General features: G+C 51.1%; 69 non-coding genes across 69 annotated transcripts; all 69 read right to left on the bottom strand.

Moving 5' to 3' along the window:
• Positions 1-219: 219 nt before the first annotated feature.
• trnal-uag (transfer RNA leucine (anticodon UAG)) lies at positions 220-301 on the bottom strand. Its single transcript has one exon. It is a non-coding gene; the product is annotated as a tRNA-Leu (tRNA).
• Positions 302-428: 127 nt separating this feature from the next.
• Positions 429-500, bottom strand: trnag-ucc (transfer RNA glycine (anticodon UCC)). The gene has a single exon. It is a non-coding gene; the product is annotated as a tRNA-Gly (tRNA).
• Positions 501-825: 325 nt separating this feature from the next.
• Positions 826-907, bottom strand: trnal-uag (transfer RNA leucine (anticodon UAG)). The gene has a single exon. It is a non-coding gene; the product is annotated as a tRNA-Leu (tRNA).
• Positions 908-1,034: 127 nt separating this feature from the next.
• trnag-ucc (transfer RNA glycine (anticodon UCC)) lies at positions 1,035-1,106 on the bottom strand. Its single transcript has one exon. It is a non-coding gene; the product is annotated as a tRNA-Gly (tRNA).
• A 326-nt stretch (positions 1,107-1,432) lies between these two features.
• Positions 1,433-1,514, bottom strand: trnal-uag (transfer RNA leucine (anticodon UAG)). Its single transcript has one exon. It is a non-coding gene; the product is annotated as a tRNA-Leu (tRNA).
• Positions 1,515-1,641: 127 nt separating this feature from the next.
• Positions 1,642-1,713, bottom strand: trnag-ucc (transfer RNA glycine (anticodon UCC)). The gene has a single exon. It is a non-coding gene; the product is annotated as a tRNA-Gly (tRNA).
• A 325-nt stretch (positions 1,714-2,038) lies between these two features.
• On the bottom strand, positions 2,039-2,120 carry trnal-uag (transfer RNA leucine (anticodon UAG)). Its single transcript has one exon. It is a non-coding gene; the product is annotated as a tRNA-Leu (tRNA).
• A 126-nt stretch (positions 2,121-2,246) lies between these two features.
• trnag-ucc (transfer RNA glycine (anticodon UCC)) lies at positions 2,247-2,318 on the bottom strand. Its single transcript has one exon. It is a non-coding gene; the product is annotated as a tRNA-Gly (tRNA).
• A 326-nt stretch (positions 2,319-2,644) lies between these two features.
• Positions 2,645-2,726, bottom strand: trnal-uag (transfer RNA leucine (anticodon UAG)). Its single transcript has one exon. It is a non-coding gene; the product is annotated as a tRNA-Leu (tRNA).
• A 126-nt stretch (positions 2,727-2,852) lies between these two features.
• On the bottom strand, positions 2,853-2,924 carry trnag-ucc (transfer RNA glycine (anticodon UCC)). The gene has a single exon. It is a non-coding gene; the product is annotated as a tRNA-Gly (tRNA).
• A 326-nt stretch (positions 2,925-3,250) lies between these two features.
• On the bottom strand, positions 3,251-3,332 carry trnal-aag (transfer RNA leucine (anticodon AAG)). The gene has a single exon. It is a non-coding gene; the product is annotated as a tRNA-Leu (tRNA).
• Positions 3,333-3,459: 127 nt separating this feature from the next.
• trnag-ucc (transfer RNA glycine (anticodon UCC)) lies at positions 3,460-3,531 on the bottom strand. Its single transcript has one exon. It is a non-coding gene; the product is annotated as a tRNA-Gly (tRNA).
• A 326-nt stretch (positions 3,532-3,857) lies between these two features.
• Positions 3,858-3,939, bottom strand: trnal-uag (transfer RNA leucine (anticodon UAG)). The gene has a single exon. It is a non-coding gene; the product is annotated as a tRNA-Leu (tRNA).
• Positions 3,940-4,463: 524 nt separating this feature from the next.
• On the bottom strand, positions 4,464-4,545 carry trnal-aag (transfer RNA leucine (anticodon AAG)). Its single transcript has one exon. It is a non-coding gene; the product is annotated as a tRNA-Leu (tRNA).
• Positions 4,546-4,672: 127 nt separating this feature from the next.
• On the bottom strand, positions 4,673-4,744 carry trnag-ucc (transfer RNA glycine (anticodon UCC)). The gene has a single exon. It is a non-coding gene; the product is annotated as a tRNA-Gly (tRNA).
• A 326-nt stretch (positions 4,745-5,070) lies between these two features.
• On the bottom strand, positions 5,071-5,152 carry trnal-uag (transfer RNA leucine (anticodon UAG)). The gene has a single exon. It is a non-coding gene; the product is annotated as a tRNA-Leu (tRNA).
• Positions 5,153-5,279: 127 nt separating this feature from the next.
• trnag-ucc (transfer RNA glycine (anticodon UCC)) lies at positions 5,280-5,351 on the bottom strand. The gene has a single exon. It is a non-coding gene; the product is annotated as a tRNA-Gly (tRNA).
• A 326-nt stretch (positions 5,352-5,677) lies between these two features.
• On the bottom strand, positions 5,678-5,759 carry trnal-uag (transfer RNA leucine (anticodon UAG)). Its single transcript has one exon. It is a non-coding gene; the product is annotated as a tRNA-Leu (tRNA).
• A 127-nt stretch (positions 5,760-5,886) lies between these two features.
• Positions 5,887-5,958, bottom strand: trnag-ucc (transfer RNA glycine (anticodon UCC)). The gene has a single exon. It is a non-coding gene; the product is annotated as a tRNA-Gly (tRNA).
• A 325-nt stretch (positions 5,959-6,283) lies between these two features.
• Positions 6,284-6,365, bottom strand: trnal-uag (transfer RNA leucine (anticodon UAG)). Its single transcript has one exon. It is a non-coding gene; the product is annotated as a tRNA-Leu (tRNA).
• A 127-nt stretch (positions 6,366-6,492) lies between these two features.
• trnag-ucc (transfer RNA glycine (anticodon UCC)) lies at positions 6,493-6,564 on the bottom strand. Its single transcript has one exon. It is a non-coding gene; the product is annotated as a tRNA-Gly (tRNA).
• Positions 6,565-6,889: 325 nt separating this feature from the next.
• Positions 6,890-6,971, bottom strand: trnal-uag (transfer RNA leucine (anticodon UAG)). Its single transcript has one exon. It is a non-coding gene; the product is annotated as a tRNA-Leu (tRNA).
• Positions 6,972-7,098: 127 nt separating this feature from the next.
• Positions 7,099-7,170, bottom strand: trnag-ucc (transfer RNA glycine (anticodon UCC)). The gene has a single exon. It is a non-coding gene; the product is annotated as a tRNA-Gly (tRNA).
• A 325-nt stretch (positions 7,171-7,495) lies between these two features.
• trnal-uag (transfer RNA leucine (anticodon UAG)) lies at positions 7,496-7,577 on the bottom strand. Its single transcript has one exon. It is a non-coding gene; the product is annotated as a tRNA-Leu (tRNA).
• A 127-nt stretch (positions 7,578-7,704) lies between these two features.
• Positions 7,705-7,776, bottom strand: trnag-ucc (transfer RNA glycine (anticodon UCC)). The gene has a single exon. It is a non-coding gene; the product is annotated as a tRNA-Gly (tRNA).
• Positions 7,777-8,102: 326 nt separating this feature from the next.
• On the bottom strand, positions 8,103-8,184 carry trnal-aag (transfer RNA leucine (anticodon AAG)). The gene has a single exon. It is a non-coding gene; the product is annotated as a tRNA-Leu (tRNA).
• Positions 8,185-8,311: 127 nt separating this feature from the next.
• trnag-ucc (transfer RNA glycine (anticodon UCC)) lies at positions 8,312-8,383 on the bottom strand. The gene has a single exon. It is a non-coding gene; the product is annotated as a tRNA-Gly (tRNA).
• A 326-nt stretch (positions 8,384-8,709) lies between these two features.
• On the bottom strand, positions 8,710-8,791 carry trnal-uag (transfer RNA leucine (anticodon UAG)). The gene has a single exon. It is a non-coding gene; the product is annotated as a tRNA-Leu (tRNA).
• A 127-nt stretch (positions 8,792-8,918) lies between these two features.
• On the bottom strand, positions 8,919-8,991 carry trnag-ucc (transfer RNA glycine (anticodon UCC)). The gene has a single exon. It is a non-coding gene; the product is annotated as a tRNA-Gly (tRNA).
• Positions 8,992-9,316: 325 nt separating this feature from the next.
• trnal-uag (transfer RNA leucine (anticodon UAG)) lies at positions 9,317-9,398 on the bottom strand. Its single transcript has one exon. It is a non-coding gene; the product is annotated as a tRNA-Leu (tRNA).
• A 127-nt stretch (positions 9,399-9,525) lies between these two features.
• Positions 9,526-9,597, bottom strand: trnag-ucc (transfer RNA glycine (anticodon UCC)). The gene has a single exon. It is a non-coding gene; the product is annotated as a tRNA-Gly (tRNA).
• A 325-nt stretch (positions 9,598-9,922) lies between these two features.
• On the bottom strand, positions 9,923-10,004 carry trnal-uag (transfer RNA leucine (anticodon UAG)). Its single transcript has one exon. It is a non-coding gene; the product is annotated as a tRNA-Leu (tRNA).
• A 127-nt stretch (positions 10,005-10,131) lies between these two features.
• Positions 10,132-10,204, bottom strand: trnag-ucc (transfer RNA glycine (anticodon UCC)). The gene has a single exon. It is a non-coding gene; the product is annotated as a tRNA-Gly (tRNA).
• Positions 10,205-10,529: 325 nt separating this feature from the next.
• trnal-uag (transfer RNA leucine (anticodon UAG)) lies at positions 10,530-10,611 on the bottom strand. The gene has a single exon. It is a non-coding gene; the product is annotated as a tRNA-Leu (tRNA).
• Positions 10,612-10,738: 127 nt separating this feature from the next.
• On the bottom strand, positions 10,739-10,810 carry trnag-ucc (transfer RNA glycine (anticodon UCC)). The gene has a single exon. It is a non-coding gene; the product is annotated as a tRNA-Gly (tRNA).
• A 325-nt stretch (positions 10,811-11,135) lies between these two features.
• Positions 11,136-11,217, bottom strand: trnal-aag (transfer RNA leucine (anticodon AAG)). Its single transcript has one exon. It is a non-coding gene; the product is annotated as a tRNA-Leu (tRNA).
• Positions 11,218-11,344: 127 nt separating this feature from the next.
• trnag-ucc (transfer RNA glycine (anticodon UCC)) lies at positions 11,345-11,416 on the bottom strand. The gene has a single exon. It is a non-coding gene; the product is annotated as a tRNA-Gly (tRNA).
• Positions 11,417-11,741: 325 nt separating this feature from the next.
• Positions 11,742-11,823, bottom strand: trnal-uag (transfer RNA leucine (anticodon UAG)). Its single transcript has one exon. It is a non-coding gene; the product is annotated as a tRNA-Leu (tRNA).
• A 127-nt stretch (positions 11,824-11,950) lies between these two features.
• trnag-ucc (transfer RNA glycine (anticodon UCC)) lies at positions 11,951-12,022 on the bottom strand. Its single transcript has one exon. It is a non-coding gene; the product is annotated as a tRNA-Gly (tRNA).
• A 325-nt stretch (positions 12,023-12,347) lies between these two features.
• On the bottom strand, positions 12,348-12,429 carry trnal-aag (transfer RNA leucine (anticodon AAG)). Its single transcript has one exon. It is a non-coding gene; the product is annotated as a tRNA-Leu (tRNA).
• A 127-nt stretch (positions 12,430-12,556) lies between these two features.
• trnag-ucc (transfer RNA glycine (anticodon UCC)) lies at positions 12,557-12,628 on the bottom strand. Its single transcript has one exon. It is a non-coding gene; the product is annotated as a tRNA-Gly (tRNA).
• A 325-nt stretch (positions 12,629-12,953) lies between these two features.
• trnal-aag (transfer RNA leucine (anticodon AAG)) lies at positions 12,954-13,035 on the bottom strand. Its single transcript has one exon. It is a non-coding gene; the product is annotated as a tRNA-Leu (tRNA).
• Positions 13,036-13,162: 127 nt separating this feature from the next.
• Positions 13,163-13,234, bottom strand: trnag-ucc (transfer RNA glycine (anticodon UCC)). The gene has a single exon. It is a non-coding gene; the product is annotated as a tRNA-Gly (tRNA).
• Positions 13,235-13,559: 325 nt separating this feature from the next.
• On the bottom strand, positions 13,560-13,641 carry trnal-aag (transfer RNA leucine (anticodon AAG)). The gene has a single exon. It is a non-coding gene; the product is annotated as a tRNA-Leu (tRNA).
• Positions 13,642-13,768: 127 nt separating this feature from the next.
• trnag-ucc (transfer RNA glycine (anticodon UCC)) lies at positions 13,769-13,840 on the bottom strand. The gene has a single exon. It is a non-coding gene; the product is annotated as a tRNA-Gly (tRNA).
• A 325-nt stretch (positions 13,841-14,165) lies between these two features.
• trnal-uag (transfer RNA leucine (anticodon UAG)) lies at positions 14,166-14,247 on the bottom strand. The gene has a single exon. It is a non-coding gene; the product is annotated as a tRNA-Leu (tRNA).
• A 126-nt stretch (positions 14,248-14,373) lies between these two features.
• Positions 14,374-14,445, bottom strand: trnag-ucc (transfer RNA glycine (anticodon UCC)). The gene has a single exon. It is a non-coding gene; the product is annotated as a tRNA-Gly (tRNA).
• Positions 14,446-14,771: 326 nt separating this feature from the next.
• Positions 14,772-14,853, bottom strand: trnal-aag (transfer RNA leucine (anticodon AAG)). Its single transcript has one exon. It is a non-coding gene; the product is annotated as a tRNA-Leu (tRNA).
• A 127-nt stretch (positions 14,854-14,980) lies between these two features.
• On the bottom strand, positions 14,981-15,052 carry trnag-ucc (transfer RNA glycine (anticodon UCC)). Its single transcript has one exon. It is a non-coding gene; the product is annotated as a tRNA-Gly (tRNA).
• Positions 15,053-15,377: 325 nt separating this feature from the next.
• Positions 15,378-15,459, bottom strand: trnal-uag (transfer RNA leucine (anticodon UAG)). The gene has a single exon. It is a non-coding gene; the product is annotated as a tRNA-Leu (tRNA).
• Positions 15,460-15,586: 127 nt separating this feature from the next.
• trnag-ucc (transfer RNA glycine (anticodon UCC)) lies at positions 15,587-15,658 on the bottom strand. Its single transcript has one exon. It is a non-coding gene; the product is annotated as a tRNA-Gly (tRNA).
• Positions 15,659-15,983: 325 nt separating this feature from the next.
• trnal-aag (transfer RNA leucine (anticodon AAG)) lies at positions 15,984-16,065 on the bottom strand. Its single transcript has one exon. It is a non-coding gene; the product is annotated as a tRNA-Leu (tRNA).
• Positions 16,066-16,192: 127 nt separating this feature from the next.
• On the bottom strand, positions 16,193-16,264 carry trnag-ucc (transfer RNA glycine (anticodon UCC)). The gene has a single exon. It is a non-coding gene; the product is annotated as a tRNA-Gly (tRNA).
• Positions 16,265-16,589: 325 nt separating this feature from the next.
• Positions 16,590-16,671, bottom strand: trnal-aag (transfer RNA leucine (anticodon AAG)). The gene has a single exon. It is a non-coding gene; the product is annotated as a tRNA-Leu (tRNA).
• A 127-nt stretch (positions 16,672-16,798) lies between these two features.
• Positions 16,799-16,870, bottom strand: trnag-ucc (transfer RNA glycine (anticodon UCC)). The gene has a single exon. It is a non-coding gene; the product is annotated as a tRNA-Gly (tRNA).
• A 325-nt stretch (positions 16,871-17,195) lies between these two features.
• trnal-aag (transfer RNA leucine (anticodon AAG)) lies at positions 17,196-17,277 on the bottom strand. The gene has a single exon. It is a non-coding gene; the product is annotated as a tRNA-Leu (tRNA).
• Positions 17,278-17,404: 127 nt separating this feature from the next.
• Positions 17,405-17,476, bottom strand: trnag-ucc (transfer RNA glycine (anticodon UCC)). Its single transcript has one exon. It is a non-coding gene; the product is annotated as a tRNA-Gly (tRNA).
• Positions 17,477-17,801: 325 nt separating this feature from the next.
• On the bottom strand, positions 17,802-17,883 carry trnal-uag (transfer RNA leucine (anticodon UAG)). The gene has a single exon. It is a non-coding gene; the product is annotated as a tRNA-Leu (tRNA).
• Positions 17,884-18,010: 127 nt separating this feature from the next.
• trnag-ucc (transfer RNA glycine (anticodon UCC)) lies at positions 18,011-18,082 on the bottom strand. Its single transcript has one exon. It is a non-coding gene; the product is annotated as a tRNA-Gly (tRNA).
• A 325-nt stretch (positions 18,083-18,407) lies between these two features.
• trnal-aag (transfer RNA leucine (anticodon AAG)) lies at positions 18,408-18,489 on the bottom strand. The gene has a single exon. It is a non-coding gene; the product is annotated as a tRNA-Leu (tRNA).
• Positions 18,490-18,616: 127 nt separating this feature from the next.
• On the bottom strand, positions 18,617-18,688 carry trnag-ucc (transfer RNA glycine (anticodon UCC)). Its single transcript has one exon. It is a non-coding gene; the product is annotated as a tRNA-Gly (tRNA).
• A 325-nt stretch (positions 18,689-19,013) lies between these two features.
• Positions 19,014-19,095, bottom strand: trnal-uag (transfer RNA leucine (anticodon UAG)). Its single transcript has one exon. It is a non-coding gene; the product is annotated as a tRNA-Leu (tRNA).
• Positions 19,096-19,222: 127 nt separating this feature from the next.
• Positions 19,223-19,294, bottom strand: trnag-ucc (transfer RNA glycine (anticodon UCC)). Its single transcript has one exon. It is a non-coding gene; the product is annotated as a tRNA-Gly (tRNA).
• A 325-nt stretch (positions 19,295-19,619) lies between these two features.
• Positions 19,620-19,701, bottom strand: trnal-aag (transfer RNA leucine (anticodon AAG)). Its single transcript has one exon. It is a non-coding gene; the product is annotated as a tRNA-Leu (tRNA).
• A 127-nt stretch (positions 19,702-19,828) lies between these two features.
• Positions 19,829-19,900, bottom strand: trnag-ucc (transfer RNA glycine (anticodon UCC)). Its single transcript has one exon. It is a non-coding gene; the product is annotated as a tRNA-Gly (tRNA).
• A 325-nt stretch (positions 19,901-20,225) lies between these two features.
• On the bottom strand, positions 20,226-20,307 carry trnal-uag (transfer RNA leucine (anticodon UAG)). Its single transcript has one exon. It is a non-coding gene; the product is annotated as a tRNA-Leu (tRNA).
• Positions 20,308-20,434: 127 nt separating this feature from the next.
• Positions 20,435-20,506, bottom strand: trnag-ucc (transfer RNA glycine (anticodon UCC)). Its single transcript has one exon. It is a non-coding gene; the product is annotated as a tRNA-Gly (tRNA).
• Positions 20,507-20,831: 325 nt separating this feature from the next.
• Positions 20,832-20,913, bottom strand: trnal-aag (transfer RNA leucine (anticodon AAG)). The gene has a single exon. It is a non-coding gene; the product is annotated as a tRNA-Leu (tRNA).
• A 127-nt stretch (positions 20,914-21,040) lies between these two features.
• trnag-ucc (transfer RNA glycine (anticodon UCC)) lies at positions 21,041-21,112 on the bottom strand. The gene has a single exon. It is a non-coding gene; the product is annotated as a tRNA-Gly (tRNA).
• Positions 21,113-21,360: the final 248 nt, after the last annotated feature.

The following is a 21,360-nucleotide window of genomic DNA, read 5'->3' as shown; positions in this document are numbered from 1 at the left end:
TCTGCCGAGTTTGGAACACTTGGCCTAATCTGGATGTGTTCGACCGTCACAAGAGACAAAATGCCTCTTCACGGTTTGTATTGTCTGGGAATGGAGCCACTATACCTACGATGCCCCAAAAAGCATCAAGGACCGCACAACATTTCGAGCCACAGTTCACCTTTTCAAACCCAATTACTGACGTGAAAGCAACGAGACGGCGTTAGCACCCTACAAAAGTGGCAGCGGTGGGATTCGAACCCACGCCTCCGGAGAGACTGGAGCCTAAATCCAGCGCCTTGGACCGCTCGGCCACGCTACCCCGTTGTCAGCTCTAGGCAACCCGAGATCTTCCCGAAGCTGATCGATTGTCCAGGAGCTCATAAGACTTTTCTAATGCCCGCAAGCGGTTGAATGTCACAAGATAAAACACATCTTTCTTAAGTTTCTGCATTGGCCGGGAATCGAACCCGGGTCAACTGCTTGGAAGGCAGCTATGCTTGCCACTATACCACCAATGCCCACAACGGCCTCCATGATCGCACGGCATTTGGGGCCACGGTTCAACTTTTTACACCACGACTTACGTCCAACGAGTAAGAGATTGCCCTAAGCCTGGTATATACTTCTGCCGAGTTTGGAACACTTGGCCTAATCTGGATGTGTTTGACCGTCACAAGAGACAAAATGCCTCTTCACGGTTTGTATTGTCTGGGAATGGAGCCACTATACCTACGATGCCCCAAAAAGCATCAAGGACCGCACAACATTTCGAGCCACAGTTCACCTTTTCAAACCCAATTACTGACGTGAAAGCAACGAGACGGCGTTAGCACCCTACAAAAGTGGCAGCGGTGGGATTCGAACCCACGCCTCCGGAGAGACTGGAGCCTAAATCCAGCGCCTTGGACCGCTCGGCCACGCTACCTTGTTGTCAGCTCTAGGCAACCCGAGATCTTCCCGAAGCTGATCGATTGTCCAGGAGCTCATAAGACTTTTCTAATGCCCGCAAGCGGTTGAATGTCACAAGATAAAACACATCTTTCTTAAGTTTCTGCATTGGCCGGGAATCGAACCCGGGTCAACTGCTTGGAAGGCAGCTATGCTTGCCACTATACCACCAATGCCCACAACGGCCTCCATGATCGCACGGATTTTGGAGCCACGGTTCAACTTTTCACACCACCGACTTACGTCCAACGAGTAAGAGATTGCCCTAAGCCTGGTATATACTTCTGCCGAGTTTGGAACACTTGGCCTAATCTGGATGTGTTCGACCGTCACAAGAGACAAAATGCCTCTTCACGGTTTGTATTGTCTGGGAATGGAGCCACTATACCTACGATGCCCCAAAAAGCATCAAGGACCGCACAACATTTCGAGCCACAGTTCACCTTTTCAAACCCAATTACTGACGTGAAAGCAACGAGACGGCGTTAGCACCCTACAAAAGTGGCAGCGGTGGGATTCGAACCCACGCCTCCGGAGAGACTGGAGCCTAAATCCAGCGCCTTGGACCGCTCGGCCACGCTACCCCGTTGTCAGCTCTAGGCAACCCGAGATCTTCCCGAAGCTGATCGATTGTCCAGGAGCTCATAAGACTTTTCTAATGCCCGCAAGCGGTTGAATGTCACAAGATAAAACACATCTTTCTTAAGTTTCTGCATTGGCCAGGAATCGAACCCGGGTCAACTGCTTGGAAGGCAGCTATGCTTGCCACTATACCACCAATGCCCACAACGGCCTCCATGATCGCACGGCATTTGGGGCCACGGTTCAACTTTTTACACCACGACTTACGTCCAACGAGTAAGAGATTGCCCTAAGCCTGGTATATACTTCTGCCGAGTTTGGAACACTTGGCCTAATCTGGATGTGTTTGACCGTCACAAGAGACAAAATGCCTCTTCACGGTTTGTATTGTCTGGGAATGGAGCCACTATACCTACGATGCCCCAAAAAGCATCAAGGACCGCACAACATTTCGAGCCACAGTTCACCTTTTCAAACCCAATTACTGACGTGAAAGCAACGAGACGGCGTTAGCACCCTACAAAAGTGGCAGCTGTGGGATTCGAACCCACGCCTCCGGAGAGACTGGAGCCTAAATCCAGCGCCTTGGACCGCTCGGCCACGCTACCCCGTTGTCAGCTCTTGGCAACCCGAGATCTTCCCGAAGCTGATCGATTGTCCAGGAGCTCATAAGACTTTTCTAATGCCCGCAAGCGTTGAATGTCACAAGATAAAACACATCTTTCTTAAGTTTCTGCATTGGCCGGGAATCGAACCCGGGTCAACTGCTTGGAAGGCAGCTATGCTTGCCACTATACCACCAATGCCCACAACGGCCTCCATGATCGCACGGATTTTGGAGCCACGGTTCAACTTTTCACACCACCGACTTACGTCCAACGAGTAAGAGATTGCCCTAAGCCTGGTATATACTTCTGCCGAGTTTGGAACACTTGGCCTAATCTGGATGTGTTCGACCGTCACAAGAGACAAAATGTCTCTTCACGGTTTGTATTGTCTGGGAATGGAGCCACTATACCTACGATGCCCCAAAAAGCATCAAGGACCGCACAACATTTCGAGCCACAGTTCACCTTTTCAAACCCAATTACTGACGTGAAAGCAACGAGACGGCGTTAGCACCCTACAAAAGTGGCAGCTGTGGGATTCGAACCCACGCCTCCGGAGAGACTGGAGCCTAAATCCAGCGCCTTGGACCGCTCGGCCACGCTACCCCGTTGTCAGCTCTTGGCAACCCGAGATCTTCCCGAAGCTGATCGATTGTCCAGGAGCTCATAAGACTTTTCTAATGCCCGCAAGCGTTGAATGTCACAAGATAAAACACATCTTTCTTAAGTTTCTGCATTGGCCGGGAATCGAACCCGGGTCAACTGCTTGGAAGGCAGCTATGCTTGCCACTATACCACCAATGCCCACAACGGCCTCCATGATCGCACGGATTTTGGAGCCACGGTTCAACTTTTCACACCACCGACTTACGTCCAACGAGTAAGAGATTGCCCTAAGCCTGGTATATACTTCTGCCGAGTTTGGAACACTTGGCCTAATCTGGATGTGTTCGACCGTCACAAGAGACAAAATGCCTCTTCACGGTTTGTATTGTCTGGGAATGGAGCCACTATACCTACGATGCCCCAAAAAGCATCAAGGACCGCACAACATTTCGAGCCACAGTTCACCTTTTCAAACCCAATTACTGACGTGAAAGCAACGAGACGGCGTTAGCACCCTACAAAAGTGGCAGCGGTGGGATTCGAACCCACGCCTCCGGAGAGACTGGAGCCTTAATCCAGCGCCTTGGACCGCTCGGCCACGCTACCTTGTTGTCAGCTCTTGGCCACCCGAGATCTTCCCGAAGCTGATCGATTGTCCAGGAGCTCATAAGACTTTTCTAATGCCCGCAAGCGGTTGAATGTCACAAGATAAAACACATCTTTCTTAAGTTTCTGCATTGGCCGGGAATCGAACCCGGGTCAACTGCTTGGAAGGCAGCTATGCTTGCCACTATACCACCAATGCCCACAACGGCCTCCATGATCGCACGGATTTTGGAGCCACGGTTCAACTTTTCACACCACCGACTTACGTCCAACGAGTAAGAGATTGCCCTAAGCCTGGTATATACTTCTGTCGAGTTTGGAACACTTGGCCTAATCTGGATGTGTTCGACCGTCACAAGAGACAAAATGCCTCTTCACGGTTTGTATTGTCTGGGAATGGAGCCACTATACCTACGATGCCCCAAAAAGCATCAAGGACCGCACAACATTTCGAGCCACAGTTCACCTTTTCAAACCCAATTACTGACGTGAAAGCAACGAGACGGCGTTAGCACCCTACAAAAGTGGCAGCTGTGGGATTCGAACCCACGCCTCCGGAGAGACTGGAGCCTAAATCCAGCGCCTTGGACCGCTCGGCCACGCTACCCCGTTGTCAGCTCTTGGCAACCCGAGATCTTCCCGAAGCTGATCGATTGTCCAGGAGCTCATAAGACTTTTCTAATGCCCGCAAGCGTTGAATGTCACAAGATAAAACACATCTTTCTTAAGTTTCTGCATTGGCCGGGAATCGAACACGGGTCAACTGCTTGGAAGGCAGCTATGCTTGCCACTATACCACCAATGCCCACAACGGCCTCCATGATCGCACGGATTTTGGAGCCACGGTTCAACTTTTCACACCACCGACTTACGTCCAACGAGTAAGAGATTGCCCTAAGCCTGGTATATACTTCTGCCGAGTTTGGAACACTTGGCCTAATCTGGATGTGTTCGACCGTCACAAGAGACAAAATGCCTCTTCACGGTTTGTATTGTCTGGGAATGGAGCCACTATACCTACGATGCCCCAAAAAGCATCAAGGACCGCACAACATTTCGAGCCACAGTTCACCTTTTCAAACCCAATTACTGACGTGAAAGCAACGAGACGGCGTTAGCACCCTACAAAAGTGGCAGCGGTGGGATTCGAACCCACGCCTCCGGAGAGACTGGAGCCTTAATCCAGCGCCTTGGACCGCTCGGCCACGCTACCTTGTTGTCAGCTCTTGGCCACCCGAGATCTTCCCGAAGCTGATCGATTGTCCAGGAGCTCATAAGACTTTTCTAATGCCCGCAAGCGGTTGAATGTCACAAGATAAAACACATCTTTCTTAAGTTTCTGCATTGGCCGGGAATCGAACCCGGGTCAACTGCTTGGAAGGCAGCTATGCTTGCCACTATACCACCAATGCCCACAACGGCCTCCATGATCGCACGGATTTTGGAGCCACGGTTCAACTTTTCACACCACCGACTTACGTCCAACGAGTAAGAGATTGCCCTAAGCCTGGTATATACTTCTGTCGAGTTTGGAACACTTGGCCTAATCTGGATGTGTTCGACCGTCACAAGAGACAAAATGCCTCTTCACGGTTTGTATTGTCTGGGAATGGAGCCACTATACCTACGATGCCCCAAAAAGCATCAAGGACCGCACAACATTTCGAGCCACAGTTCACCTTTTCAAACCCAATTACTGACGTGAAAGCAACGAGACGGCGTTAGCACCCTACAAAAGTGGCAGCGGTGGGATTCGAACCCACGCCTCCGGAGAGACTGGAGCCTAAATCCAGCGCCTTGGACCGCTCGGCCACGCTACCTTGTTGTCAGCTCTAGGCAACCCGAGATCTTCCCGAAGCTGATCGATTGTCCAGGAGCTCATAAGACTTTTCTAATGCCCGCAAGCGGTTGAATGTCACAAGATAAAACACATCTTTCTTAAGTTTCTGCATTGGCCGGGAATCGAACCCGGGTCAACTGCTTGGAAGGCAGCTATGCTTGCCACTATACCACCAATGCCCACAACGGCCTCCATGATCGCACGGATTTTGGAGCCACGGTTCAACTTTTCACACCACCGACTTACGTCCAACGAGTAAGAGATTGCCCTAAGCCTGGTATATACTTCTGCCGAGTTTGGAACACTTGGCCTAATCTGGATGTGTTCGACCGTCACAAGAGACAAAATGCCTCTTCACGGTTTGTATTGTCTGGGAATGGAGCCACTATACCTACGATGCCCCAAAAAGCATCAAGGACCGCACAACATTTCGAGCCACAGTTCACCTTTTCAAACCCAATTACTGACGTGAAAGCAACGAGACGGCGTTAGCACCCTACAAAAGTGGCAGCGGTGGGATTCGAACCCACGCCTCCGGAGAGACTGGAGCCTAAATCCAGCGCCTTGGACCGCTCGGCCACGCTACCCCGTTGTCAGCTCTAGGCAACCCGAGATCTTCCCGAAGCTGATCGATTGTCCAGGAGCTCATAAGACTTTTCTAATGCCCGCAAGCGGTTGAATGTCACAAGATAAAACTCATCTTTCTTAAGTTTCTGCATTGGCCGGGAATCGAACCCGGGTCAACTGCTTGGAAGGCAGCTATGCTTGCCACTATACCACCAATGCCCACAACGGCCTCCATGATCGCACGGCATTTGGGGCCACGGTTCAACTTTTTACACCACGACTTACGTCCAACAAGTAAGAGATTGCCCTAAGCCTGGTATATACTTCTGCCGAGTTTGGAACACTTGGCCTAATCTGGATGTGTTCGACCGTCACAAGAGACAAAATGCCTCTTCACGGTTTGTATTGTCTGGGAATGGAGCCACTATACCTACGATGCCCCAAAAAGCATCAAGGACCGCACAACATTTCGAGCCACAGTTCACCTTTTCAAACCCAATTACTGACGTGAAAGCAACGAGACGGCGTTAGCACCCTACAAAAGTGGCAGCGGTGGGATTCGAACCCACGCCTCCGGAGAGACTGGAGCCTAAATCCAGCGCCTTGGACCGCTCGGCCACGCTACCCCGTTGTCAGCTCTAGGCAACCCGAGATCTTCCCGAAGCTGATCGATTGTCCAGGAGCTCATAAGACTTTTCTAATGCCCGCAAGCGGTTGAATGTCACAAGATAAAACTCATCTTTCTTAAGTTTCTGCATTGGCCGGGAATCGAACCCGGGTCAACTGCTTGGAAGGCAGCTATGCTTGCCACTATACCACCAATGCCCACAACGGCCTCCATGATCGCACGGCATTTGGGGCCACGGTTCAACTTTTTACACCACGACTTACGTCCAACAAGTAAGAGATTGCCCTAAGCCTGGTATATACTTCTGCCGAGTTTGGAACACTTGGCCTAATCTGGATGTGTTCGACCGTCACAAGAGACAAAATGCCTCTTCACGGTTTGTATTGTCTGGGAATGGAGCCACTATACCTACGATGCCCCAAAAAGCATCAAGGACCGCACAACATTTCGAGCCACAGTTCACCTTTTCAAACCCAATTACTGACGTGAAAGCAACGAGACGGCGTTAGCACCCTACAAAAGTGGCAGCGGTGGGATTCGAACCCACGCCTCCGGAGAGACTGGAGCCTAAATCCAGCGCCTTGGACCGCTCGGCCACGCTACCCCGTTGTCAGCTCTAGGCAACCCGAGATCTTCCCGAAGCTGATCGATTGTCCAGGAGCTCATAAGACTTTTCTAATGCCCGCAAGCGGTTGAATGTCACAAGATAAAACACATCTTTCTTAAGTTTCTGCATTGGCCGGGAATCGAACCCGGGTCAACTGCTTGGAAGGCAGCTATGCTTGCCACTATACCACCAATGCCCACAACGGCCTCCATGATCGCACGGATTTTGGAGCCACGGTTCAACTTTTCAACCACCGACTTACGTCCAACGAGTAAGAGATTGCCCTAAGCCTGGTATATACTTCTGCCGAGTTTGGAACACTTGGCCTAATCTGGATGTGTTCGACCGTCACAAGAGACAAAATGCCTCTTCACGGTTTGTATTGTCTGGGAATGGAGCCACTATACCTACGATGCCCCAAAAAGCATCAAGGACCGCACAACATTTCGAGCCACAGTTCACCTTTTCAAACCCAATTACTGACGTGAAAGCAACGAGACGGCGTTAGCACCCTACAAAAGTGGCAGCGGTGGGATTCGAACCCACGCCTCCGGAGAGACTGGAGCCTAAATCCAGCGCCTTGGACCGCTCGGCCACGCTACCTTGTTGTCAGCTCTAGGCAACCCGAGATCTTCCCGAAGCTGATCGATTGTCCAGGAGCTCATAAGACTTTTCTAATGCCCGCAAGCGGTTGAATGTCACAAGATAAAACACATCTTTCTTAAGTTTCTGCATTGGCCGGGAATCGAACCCGGGTCAACTGCTTGGAAGGCAGCTATGCTTGCCACTATACCACCAATGCCCACAACGGCCTCCATGATCGCACGGATTTTGGAGCCACGGTTCAACTTTTCACACCACCGACTTACGTCCAACGAGTAAGAGATTGCCCTAAGCCTGGTATATACTTCTGCCGAGTTTGGAACACTTGGCCTAATCTGGATGTGTTCGACCGTCACAAGAGACAAAATGCCTCTTCACGGTTTGTATTGTCTGGGAATGGAGCCACTATACCTACGATGCCCCAAAAAGCATCAAGGACCGCACAACATTTCGAGCCACAGTTCACCTTTTCAAACCCAATTACTGACGTGAAAGCAACGAGACGGCGTTAGCACCCTACAAAAGTGGCAGCGGTGGGATTCGAACCCACGCCTCCGGAGAGACTGGAGCCTTAATCCAGCGCCTTGGACCGCTCGGCCACGCTACCTTGTTGTCAGCTCTTGGCCACCCGAGATCTTCCCGAAGCTGATCGATTGTCCAGGAGCTCATAAGACTTTTCTAATGCCCGCAAGCGGTTGAATGTCACAAGATAAAATACATCTTTCTTAAGTTTCTGCATTGGCCGGGAATCGAACCCGGGTCAACTGCTTGGAAGGCAGCTATGCTTGCCACTATACCACCAATGCCCACAACGGCCTCCATGATCGCACGGATTTTGGAGCCACGGTTCAACTTTTCACACCACCGACTTACGTCCAACGAGTAAGAGATTGCCCTAAGCCTTGTATATACTTCTGCCGAGTTTGGAACACTTGGCCTAATCTGGATGTGTTCGACCGTCACAAGAGACAAAATGCCTCTTCACGGTTTGTATTGTCTGGGAATGGAGCCACTATACCTACGATGCCCCAAAAAGCATCAAGGACCGCACAACATTTCGAGCCACAGTTCACCTTTTCAAACCCAATTACTGACGTGAAAGCAACGAGACGGCGTTAGCACCCTACAAAAGTGGCAGCGGTGGGATTCGAACCCACGCCTCCGGAGAGACTGGAGCCTAAATCCAGCGCCTTGGACCGCTCGGCCACGCTACCCCGTTGTCAGCTCTAGGCAACCCGAGATCTTCCCGAAGCTGATCGATTGTCCAGGAGCTCATAAGACTTTTCTAATGCCCGCAAGCGGTTGAATGTCACAAGATAAAACACATCTTTCTTAAGTTTCTGCATTGGCCCGGGAATCGAACCCGGGTCAACTGCTTGGAAGGCAGCTATGCTTGCCACTATACCACCAATGCCCACAACGGCCTCCATGATCGCACGGCATTTGGGGCCACGGTTCAACTTTTTACACCACGACTTACGTCCAACGAGTAAGAGATTGCCCTAAGCCTGGTATATACTTCTGCCGAGTTTGGAACACTTGGCCTAATCTGGATGTGTTTGACCGTCACAAGAGACAAAATGCCTCTTCACGGTTTGTATTGTCTGGGAATGGAGCCACTATACCTACGATGCCCCAAAAAGCATCAAGGACCGCACAACATTTCGAGCCACAGTTCACCTTTTCAAACCCAATTACTGACGTGAAAGCAACGAGACGGCGTTAGCACCCTACAAAAGTGGCAGCAGTGGGATTCGAACCCACGCCTCCGGAGAGACTGGAGCCTAAATCCAGCGCCTTGGACCGCTCGGCCACGCTACCCCGTTGTCAGCTCTAGGCAACCCGAGATCTTCCCGAAGCTGATCGATTGTCCAGGAGCTCATAAGACTTTTCTAATGCCCGCAAGCGGTTGAATGTCACAAGATAAAACACATCTTTCTTAAGTTTCTGCATTGGCCGGGAATCGAACCCGGGTCAACTGCTTGGAAGGCAGCTATGCTTGCCACTATACCACCAATGCCCACAACGGCCTCCATGATCGCACGGCATTTGGGGCCACGGTTCAACTTTTTACACCACGACTTACGTCCAACGAGTAAGAGATTGCCCTAAGCCTGGTATATACTTCTGCCGAGTTTGGAACACTTGGCCTAATCTGGATGTGTTCGACCGTCACAAGAGACAAAATGCCTCTTCACGGTTTGTATTGTCTGGGAATGGAGCCACTATACCTACGATGCCCCAAAAAGCATCAAGGACCGCACAACATTTCGAGCCACAGTTCACCTTTTCAAACCCAATTACTGACGTGAAAGCAACGAGACGGCGTTAGCACCCTACAAAAGTGGCAGCGGTGGGATTCGAACCCACGCCTCCGGAGAGACTGGAGCCTAAATCCAGCGCCTTGGACCGCTCGGCCACGCTACCCCGTTGTCAGCTCTAGGCAACCCGAGATCTTCCCGAAGCTGATCGATTGTCCAGGAGCTCATAAGACTTTTCTAATGCCCGCAAGCGGTTGAATGTCACAAGATAAAACACATCTTTCTTAAGTTTCTGCATTGGCCCGGGAATCGAACCCGGGTCAACTGCTTGGAAGGCAGCTATGCTTGCCACTATACCACCAATGCCCACAACGGCCTCCATGATCGCACGGCATTTGGGGCCACGGTTCAACTTTTTACACCACGACTTACGTCCAACGAGTAAGAGATTGCCCTAAGCCTGGTATATACTTCTGCCGAGTTTGGAACACTTGGCCTAATCTGGATGTGTTTGACCGTCACAAGAGACAAAATGCCTCTTCACGGTTTGTATTGTCTGGGAATGGAGCCACTATACCTACGATGCCCCAAAAAGCATCAAGGACCGCACAACATTTCGAGCCACAGTTCACCTTTTCAAACCCAATTACTGACGTGAAAGCAACGAGACGGCGTTAGCACCCTACAAAAGTGGCAGCAGTGGGATTCGAACCCACGCCTCCGGAGAGACTGGAGCCTAAATCCAGCGCCTTGGACCGCTCGGCCACGCTACCCCGTTGTCAGCTCTAGGCAACCCGAGATCTTCCCGAAGCTGATCGATTGTCCAGGAGCTCATAAGACTTTTCTAATGCCCGCAAGCGGTTGAATGTCACAAGATAAAACACATCTTTCTTAAGTTTCTGCATTGGCCGGGAATCGAACCCGGGTCAACTGCTTGGAAGGCAGCTATGCTTGCCACTATACCACCAATGCCCACAACGGCCTCCATGATCGCACGGCATTTGGGGCCACGGTTCAACTTTTTACACCACGACTTACGTCCAACGAGTAAGAGATTGCCCTAAGCCTGGTATATACTTCTGCCGAGTTTGGAACACTTGGCCTAATCTGGATGTGTTCGACCGTCACAAGAGACAAAATGCCTCTTCACGGTTTGTATTGTCTGGGAATGGAGCCACTATACCTACGATGCCCCAAAAAGCATCAAGGACCGCACAACATTTCGAGCCACAGTTCACCTTTTCAAACCCAATTACTGACGTGAAAGCAACGAGACGGCGTTAGCACCCTACAAAAGTGGCAGCGGTGGGATTCGAACCCACGCCTCCGGAGAGACTGGAGCCTTAATCCAGCGCCTTGGACCGCTCGGCCACGCTACCTTGTTGTCAGCTCTTGGCCACCCGAGATCTTCCCGAAGCTGATCGATTGTCCAGGAGCTCATAAGACTTTTCTAATGCCCGCAAGCGGTTGAATGTCACAAGATAAAACACATCTTTCTTAAGTTTCTGCATTGGCCGGGAATCGAACCCGGGTCAACTGCTTGGAAGGCAGCTATGCTTGCCACTATACCACCAATGCCCACAACGGCCTCCATGATCGCACGGCATTTGGGGCCACGGTTCAACTTTTTACACCACGACTTACGTCCAACGAGTAAGAGATTGCCCTAAGCCTGGTATATACTTCTGCCGAGTTTGGAACACTTGGCCTAATCTGGATGTGTTTGACCGTCACAAGAGACAAAATGCCTCTTCACGGTTTGTATTGTCTGGGAATGGAGCCACTATACCTACGATGCCCCAAAAAGCATCAAGGACCGCACAACATTTCGAGCCACAGTTCACCTTTTCAAACCCAATTACTGACGTGAAAGCAACGAGACGGCGTTAGCACCCTACAAAAGTGGCAGCAGTGGGATTCGAACCCACGCCTCCGGAGAGACTGGAGCCTAAATCCAGCGCCTTGGACCGCTCGGCCACGCTACCCCGTTGTCAGCTCTAGGCAACCCGAGATCTTCCCGAAGCTGATCGATTGTCCAGGAGCTCATAAGACTTTTCTAATGCCCGCAAGCGGTTGAATGTCACAAGATAAAACACATCTTTCTTAAGTTTCTGCATTGGCCGGGAATCGAACCCGGGTCAACTGCTTGGAAGGCAGCTATGCTTGCCACTATACCACCAATGCCCACAACGGCCTCCATGATCGCACGGCATTTGGGGCCACGGTTCAACTTTTTACACCACGACTTACGTCCAACGAGTAAGAGATTGCCCTAAGCCTGGTATATACTTCTGCCGAGTTTGGAACACTTGGCCTAATCTGGATGTGTTCGACCGTCACAAGAGACAAAATGCCTCTTCACGGTTTGTATTGTCTGGGAATGGAGCCACTATACCTACGATGCCCCAAAAAGCATCAAGGACCGCACAACATTTCGAGCCACAGTTCACCTTTTCAAACCCAATTACTGACGTGAAAGCAACGAGACGGCGTTAGCACCCTACAAAAGTGGCAGCAGTGGGATTCGAACCCACGCCTCCGGAGAGACTGGAGCCTTAATCCAGCGCCTTGGACCGCTCGGCCACGCTACCTTGTTGTCAGCTCTTGGCCACCCGAGATCTTCCCGAAGCTGATCGATTGTCCAGGAGCTCATAAGACTTTTCTAATGCCCGCAAGCGGTTGAATGTCACAAGATAAAACACATCTTTCTTAAGTTTCTGCATTGGCCGGGAATCAAACCCGGGTCAACTGCTTGGAAGGCAGCTATGCTTGCCACTATACCACCAATGCCCACAACGGCCTCCATGATCGCACGGCATTTGGGGCCACGGTTCAACTTTTCACACCACGACTTACGTCCAACGAGTAAGAGATTGCCCTAAGCCTGGTATATACTTCTGCCGAGTTTGGAACACTTGGCCTAATCTGGATGTGTTCGACCGTCACAAGAGACAAAATGCCTCTTCACGGTTTGTATTGTCTGGGAATGGAGCCACTATACCTACGATGCCCCAAAAAGCATCAAGGACCGCACAACATTTCGAGCCACAGTTCACCTTTTCAAACCCAATTACTGACGTGAAAGCAACGAGACGGCGTTAGCACCCTACAAAAGTGGCAGCGGTGGGATTCGAACCCACGCCTCCGGAGAGACTGGAGCCTTAATCCAGCGCCTTGGACCGCTCGGCCACGCTACCTTGTTGTCAGCTCTTCGCCACCCGAGATCTTCCCGAAGCTGATCGATTGTCCAGGAGCTCATAAGACTTTTCTAATGCCCGCAAGCGGTTGAATGTCACAAGATAAAACACATCTTTCTTAAGTTTCTGCATTGGCCGGGAATCAAACCCGGGTCAACTGCTTGGAAGGCAGCTATGCTTGCCACTATACCACCAATGCCCACAACGGCCTCCATGATCGCACGGCATTTGGGGCCACGGTTCAACTTTTCACACCACGACTTACGTCCAACGAGTAAGAGATTGCCCTAAGCCTGGTATATACTTCTGCCGAGTTTGGAACACTTGGCCTAATCTGGATGTGTTCGACCGTCACAAGAGACAAAATGCCTCTTCACGGTTTGTATTGTCTGGGAATGGAGCCACTATACCTACGATGCCCCAAAAAGCATCAAGGACCGCACAACATTTCGAGCCACAGTTCACCTTTTCAAACCCAATTACTGACGTGAAAGCAACGAGACGGCGTTAGCACCCTACAAAAGTGGCAGCGGTGGGATTCGAACCCACGCCTCCGGAGAGACTGGAGCCTTAATCCAGCGCCTTGGACCGCTCGGCCACGCTACCTTGTTGTCAGCTCTTGGCCACCCGAGATCTTCCCGAAGCTGATCGATTGTCCAGGAGCTCATAAGACTTTTCTAATGCCCGCAAGCGGTTGAATGTCACAAGATAAAACACATCTTTCTTAAGTTTCTGCATTGGCCGGGAATCAAACCCGGGTCAACTGCTTGGAAGGCAGCTATGCTTGCCACTATACCACCAATGCCCACAACGGCCTCCATGATCGCACGGCATTTGGGGCCACGGTTCAACTTTTCACACCACGACTTACGTCCAACGAGTAAGAGATTGCCCTAAGCCTGGTATATACTTCTGCCGAGTTTGGAACACTTGGCCTAATCTGGATGTGTTCGACCGTCACAAGAGACAAAATGCCTCTTCACGGTTTGTATTGTCTGGGAATGGAGCCACTATACCTACGATGCCCCAAAAAGCATCAAGGACCGCACAACATTTCGAGCCACAGTTCACCTTTTCAAACCCAATTACTGACGTGAAAGCAACGAGACGGCGTTAGCACCCTACAAAAGTGGCAGCTGTGGGATTCGAACCCACGCCTCCGGAGAGACTGGAGCCTAAATCCAGCGCCTTGGACCGCTCGGCCACGCTACCCCGTTGTCAGCTCTTGGCAACCCGAGATCTTCCCGAAGCTGATCGATTGTCCAGGAGCTCATAAGACTTTTCTAATGCCCGCAAGCGTTGAATGTCACAAGATAAAACACATCTTTCTTAAGTTTCTGCATTGGCCGGGAATCGAACCCGGGTCAACTGCTTGGAAGGCAGCTATGCTTGCCACTATACCACCAATGCCCACAACGGCCTCCATGATCGCACGGATTTTGGAGCCACGGTTCAACTTTTCACACCACCGACTTACGTCCAACGAGTAAGAGATTGCCCTAAGCCTGGTATATACTTCTGCCGAGTTTGGAACACTTGGCCTAATCTGGATGTGTTCGACCGTCACAAGAGACAAAATGTCTCTTCACGGTTTGTATTGTCTGGGAATGGAGCCACTATACCTACGATGCCCCAAAAAGCATCAAGGACCGCACAACATTTCGAGCCACAGTTCACCTTTTCAAACCCAATTACTGACGTGAAAGCAACGAGACGGCGTTAGCACCCTACAAAAGTGGCAGCGGTGGGATTCGAACCCACGCCTCCGGAGAGACTGGAGCCTTAATCCAGCGCCTTGGACCGCTCGGCCACGCTACCTTGTTGTCAGCTCTTGGCCACCCGAGATCTTCCCGAAGCTGATCGATTGTCCAGGAGCTCATAAGACTTTTCTAATGCCCGCAAGCGGTTGAATGTCACAAGATAAAACACATCTTTCTTAAGTTTCTGCATTGGCCGGGAATCGAACCCGGGTCAACTGCTTGGAAGGCAGCTATGCTTGCCACTATACCACCAATGCCCACAACGGCCTCCATGATCGCACGGCATTTGGGGCCACGGTTCAACTTTTTACACCACGACTTACGTCCAACGAGTAAGAGATTGCCCTAAGCCTGGTATATACTTCTGCCGAGTTTGGAACACTTGGCCTAATCTGGATGTGTTTGACCGTCACAAGAGACAAAATGCCTCTTCACGGTTTGTATTGTCTGGGAATGGAGCCACTATACCTACGATGCCCCAAAAAGCATCAAGGACCGCACAACATTTCGAGCCACAGTTCACCTTTTCAAACCCAATTACTGACGTGAAAGCAACGAGACGGCGTTAGCACCCTACAAAAGTGGCAGCAGTGGGATTCGAACCCACGCCTCCGGAGAGACTGGAGCCTAAATCCAGCGCCTTGGACCGCTCGGCCACGCTACCCCGTTGTCAGCTCTAGGCAACCCGAGATCTTCCCGAAGCTGATCGATTGTCCAGGAGCTCATAAGACTTTTCTAATGCCCGCAAGCGGTTGAATGTCACAAGATAAAACACATCTTTCTTAAGTTTCTGCATTGGCCGGGAATCGAACCCGGGTCAACTGCTTGGAAGGCAGCTATGCTTGCCACTATACCACCAATGCCCACAACGGCCTCCATGATCGCACGGCATTTGGGGCCACGGTTCAACTTTTTACACCACGACTTACGTCCAACGAGTAAGAGATTGCCCTAAGCCTGGTATATACTTCTGCCGAGTTTGGAACACTTGGCCTAATCTGGATGTGTTCGACCGTCACAAGAGACAAAATGCCTCTTCACGGTTTGTATTGTCTGGGAATGGAGCCACTATACCTACGATGCCCCAAAAAGCATCAAGGACCGCACAACATTTCGAGCCACAGTTCACCTTTTCAAACCCAATTACTGACGTGAAAGCAACGAGACGGCGTTAGCACCCTACAAAAGTGGCAGCAGTGGGATTCGAACCCACGCCTCCGGAGAGACTGGAGCCTTAATCCAGCGCCTTGGACCGCTCGGCCACGCTACCTTGTTGTCAGCTCTTGGCCACCCGAGATCTTCCCGAAGCTGATCGATTGTCCAGGAGCTCATAAGACTTTTCTAATGCCCGCAAGCGGTTGAATGTCACAAGATAAAACACATCTTTCTTAAGTTTCTGCATTGGCCGGGAATCAAACCCGGGTCAACTGCTTGGAAGGCAGCTATGCTTGCCACTATACCACCAATGCCCACAACGGCCTCCATGATCGCACGGCATTTGGGGCCACGGTTCAACTTTTCACACCACGACTTACGTCCAACGAGTAAGAGATTGCCCTAAGCCTGGTATATACTTCTGCCGAGTTTGGAACACTTGGCCTAATCTGGATGTGTTCGACCGTCACAAGAGACAAAATGCCTCTTCACGGTTTGTATTGTCTGGGAATGGAGCCACTATACCTACGATGCCCCAAAAAGCATCAAGGACCGCACAACATTTCGAGCCACAGTTCACCTTTTCAAACCCAATTACTGACGTGAAAGCAACGAGACGGCGTTAGCACCCTACAAAAGTGGCAGCGGTGGGATTCGAACCCACGCCTCCGGAGAGACTGGAGCCTTAATCCAGCGCCTTGGACCGCTCGGCCACGCTACCTTGTTGTCAGCTCTTCGCCACCCGAGATCTTCCCGAAGCTGATCGATTGTCCAGGAGCTCATAAGACTTTTCTAATGCCCGCAAGCGGTTGAATGTCACAAGATAAAACACATCTTTCTTAAGTTTCTGCATTGGCCGGGAATCAAACCCGGGTCAACTGCTTGGAAGGCAGCTATGCTTGCCACTATACCACCAATGCCCACAACGGCCTCCATGATCGCACGGCATTTGGGGCCACGGTTCAACTTTTCACACCACGACTTACGTCCAACGAGTAAGAGATTGCCCTAAGCCTGGTATATACTTCTGCCGAGTTTGGAACACTTGGCCTAATCTGGATGTGTTCGACCGTCACAAGAGACAAAATGCCTCTTCACGGTTTGTATTGTCTGGGAATGGAGCCACTATACCTACGATGCCCCAAAAAGCATCAAGGACCGCACAACATTTCGAGCCACAGTTCACCTTTTCAAACCCAATTACTGACGTGAAAGCAACGAGACGGCGTTAGCACCCTACAAAAGTGGCAGCGGTGGGATTCGAACCCACGCCTCCGGAGAGACTGGAGCCTTAATCCAGCGCCTTGGACCGCTCGGCCACGCTACCTTGTTGTCAGCTCTTGGCCACCCGAGATCTTCCCGAAGCTGATCGATTGTCCAGGAGCTCATAAGACTTTTCTAATGCCCGCAAGCGGTTGAATGTCACAAGATAAAACACATCTTTCTTAAGTTTCTGCATTGGCCGGGAATCGAACCCGGGTCAACTGCTTGGAAGGCAGCTATGCTTGCCACTATACCACCAATGCCCACAACGGCCTCCATGATCGCACGGCATTTGGGGCCACGGTTCAACTTTTCACACCACGACTTACGTCCAACGAGTAAGAGATTGCCCTAAGCCTGGTATATACTTCTGCCGAGTTTGGAACACTTGGCCTAATCTGGATGTGTTCGACCGTCACAAGAGACAAAATGCCTCTTCACGGTTTGTATTGTCTGGGAATGGAGCCACTATACCTACGATGCCCCAAAAAGCATCAAGGACCGCACAACATTTCGAGCCACAGTTCACCTTTTCAAACCCAATTACTGACGTGAAAGCAACGAGACGGCGTTAGCACCCTACAAAAGTGGCAGCGGTGGGATTCGAACCCACGCCTCCGGAGAGACTGGAGCCTAAATCCAGCGCCTTGGACCGCTCGGCCACGCTACCCCGTTGTCAGCTCTAGGCAACCCGAGATCTTCCCGAAGCTGATCGATTGTCCAGGAGCTCATAAGACTTTTCTAATGCCCGCAAGCGGTTGAATGTCACAAGATAAAACACATCTTTCTTAAGTTTCTGCATTGGCCGGGAATCGAACCCGGGTCAACTGCTTGGAAGGCAGCTATGCTTGCCACTATACCACCAATGCCCACAACGGCCTCCATGATCGCACGGCATTTGGGGCCACGGTTCAACTTTTCACACCACGACTTACGTCCAACGAGTAAGAGATTGCCCTAAGCCTGGTATATACTTCTGCCGAGTTTGGAACACTTGGCCTAATCTGGATGTGTTCGACCGTCACAAGAGACAAAATGCCTCTTCACGGTTTGTATTGTCTGGGAATGGAGCCACTATACCTACGATGCCCCAAAAAGCATCAAGGACCGCACAACATTTCGAGCCACAGTTCACCTTTTCAAACCCAATTACTGACGTGAAAGCAACGAGACGGCGTTAGCACCCTACAAAAGTGGCAGCGGTGGGATTCGAACCCACGCCTCCGGAGAGACTGGAGCCTTAATCCAGCGCCTTGGACCGCTCGGCCACGCTACCTTGTTGTCAGCTCTTGGCCACCCGAGATCTTCCCGAAGCTGATCGATTGTCCAGGAGCTCATAAGACTTTTCTAATGCCCGCAAGCGGTTGAATGTCACAAGATAAAACACATCTTTCTTAAGTTTCTGCATTGGCCGGGAATCGAACCCGGGTCAACTGCTTGGAAGGCAGCTATGCTTGCCACTATACCACCAATGCCCACAACGGCCTCCATGATCGCACGGCATTTGGGGCCAGGGTTCAACTTTTCACACCACGACTTACGTCCAACGAGTAAGAGATTGCCCTAAGCCTGGTATATACTTCTGCCGAGTTTGGAACACTTGGCCTAATCTGGATGTGTTCGACCGTCACAAGAGACAAAATGCCTCTTCACGGTTTGTATTGTCTGGGAATGGAGCCACTATACCTACGATGCCCCAAAAAGCATCAAGGACCGCACAACATTTCGAGCCACAGTTCACCTTTTCAAACCCAATTACTGACGTGAAAGCAACGAGACGGCGTTAGCACCCTACAAAAGTGGCAGCGGTGGGATTCGAACCCACGCCTCCGGAGAGACTGGAGCCTAAATCCAGCGCCTTGGACCGCTCGGCCACGCTACCCCGTTGTCAGCTCTAGGCAACCCGAGATCTTCCCGAAGCTGATCGATTGTCCAGGAGCTCATAAGACTTTTCTAATGCCCGCAAGCGGTTGAATGTCACAAGATAAAACACATCTTTCTTAAGTTTCTGCATTGGCCGGGAATCGAACCCGGGTCAACTGCTTGGAAGGCAGCTATGCTTGCCACTATACCACCAATGCCCACAACGGCCTCCATGATCGCACGGCATTTGGGGCCACGGTTCAACTTTTTACACCACGACTTACGTCCAACGAGTAAGAGATTGCCCTAAGCCTGGTATATACTTCTGCCGAGTTTGGAACACTTGGCCTAATCTGGATGTGTTCGACCGTCACAAGAGACAAAATGCCTCTTCACGGTTTGTATTGTCTGGGAATGGAGCCACTATACCTACGATGCCCCAAAAAGCATCAAGGACCGCACAACATTTCGAGCCACAGTTCACCTTTTCAAACCCAATTACTGACGTGAAAGCAACGAGACGGCGTTAGCACCCTACAAAAGTGGCAGCGGTGGGATTCGAACCCACGCCTCCGGAGAGACTGGAGCCTTAATCCAGCGCCTTTGACCGCTCGGCCACGCTACCTTGTTGTCAGCTCTTGGCCACCCGAGATCTTCCCGAAGCTGATCGATTGTCCAGGAGCTCATAAGACTTTTCTAATGCCCGCAAGCGGTTGAATGTCACAAGATAAAACACATCTTTCTTAAGTTTCTGCATTGGCCGGGAATCGAACCCGGGTCAACTGCTTGGAAGGCAGCTATGCTTGCCACTATACCACCAATGCCCACAACGGCCTCCATGATCGCACGGCATTTGGGGCCAGGGTTCAACTTTTCACACCACGACTTACGTCCAACGAGTAAGAGATTGCCCTAAGCCTGGTATATACTTCTGCCGAGTTTGGAACACTTGGCCTAATCTGGATGTGTTCGACCGTCACAAGAGACAAAATGCCTCTTCACGGTTTGTATTGTCTGGGAATGGAGCCACTATACCTACGATGCCCCAAAAAGCATCAAGGACCGCACAACATTTCGAGCCACAGTTCACCTTTTCAAACCCAATTACTGACGTGAAAGCAACGAGACGGCGTTAGCACCCTACAAAAGTGGCAGCGGTGGGATTCGAACCCACGCCTCCGGAGAGACTGGAGCCTAAATCCAGCGCCTTGGACCGCTCGGCCACGCTACCCCGTTGTCAGCTCTAGGCAACCCGAGATCTTCCCGAAGCTGATCGATTGTCCAGGAGCTCATAAGACTTTTCTAATGCCCGCAAGCGGTTGAATGTCACAAGATAAAACACATCTTTCTTAAGTTTCTGCATTGGCCGGGAATCGAACCCGGGTCAACTGCTTGGAAGGCAGCTATGCTTGCCACTATACCACCAATGCCCACAACGGCCTCCATGATCGCACGGCATTTGGGGCCACGGTTCAACTTTTTACACCACGACTTACGTCCAACGAGTAAGAGATTGCCCTAAGCCTGGTATATACTTCTGCCGAGTTTGGAACACTTGGCCTAATCTGGATGTGTTCGACCGTCACAAGAGACAAAATGCCTCTTCACGGTTTGTATTGTCTGGGAATGGAGCCACTATACCTACGATGCCCCAAAAAGCATCAAGGACCGCACAACATTTCGAGCCACAGTTCACCTTTTCAAACCCAATTACTGACGTGAAAGCAACGAGACGGCGTTAGCACCCTACAAAAGTGGCAGCGGTGGGATTCGAACCCACGCCTCCGGAGAGACTGGAGCCTTAATCCAGCGCCTTTGACCGCTCGGCCACGCTACCTTGTTGTCAGCTCTTGGCCACCCGAGATCTTCCCGAAGCTGATCGATTGTCCAGGAGCTCATAAGACTTTTCTAATGCCCGCAAGCGGTTGAATGTCACAAGATAAAACACATCTTTCTTAAGTTTCTGCATTGGCCGGGAATCGAACCCGGGTCAACTGCTTGGAAGGCAGCTATGCTTGCCACTATACCACCAATGCCCACAACGGCCTCCATGATCGCACGGCATTTGGGGCCAGGGTTCAACTTTTCACACCACGACTTACGTCCAACGAGTAAGAGATTGCCCTAAGCCTGGTATATACTTCTGCCGAGTTTGGAACACTTGGCCTAATCTGGATGTGTTCGACCGTCACAAGAGACAAAATGCCTCTTCACGGTTTGTATTGTCTGGGAATGGAGCCACTATACCTACGATGCCCCAAAAAGCATCAAGGACCGCACAACA

This window comes from Hypomesus nipponensis, chromosome 3 (assembly GCF_054491055.1).
Source record: "Hypomesus nipponensis isolate SF chromosome 3, ASM5449105v1, whole genome shotgun sequence".
NCBI classification, from domain to species: Eukaryota; Metazoa; Chordata; class Actinopteri; order Osmeriformes; family Osmeridae; genus Hypomesus; species Hypomesus nipponensis.
This window is presented reverse-complemented; position numbering and strand designations above follow the sequence as displayed.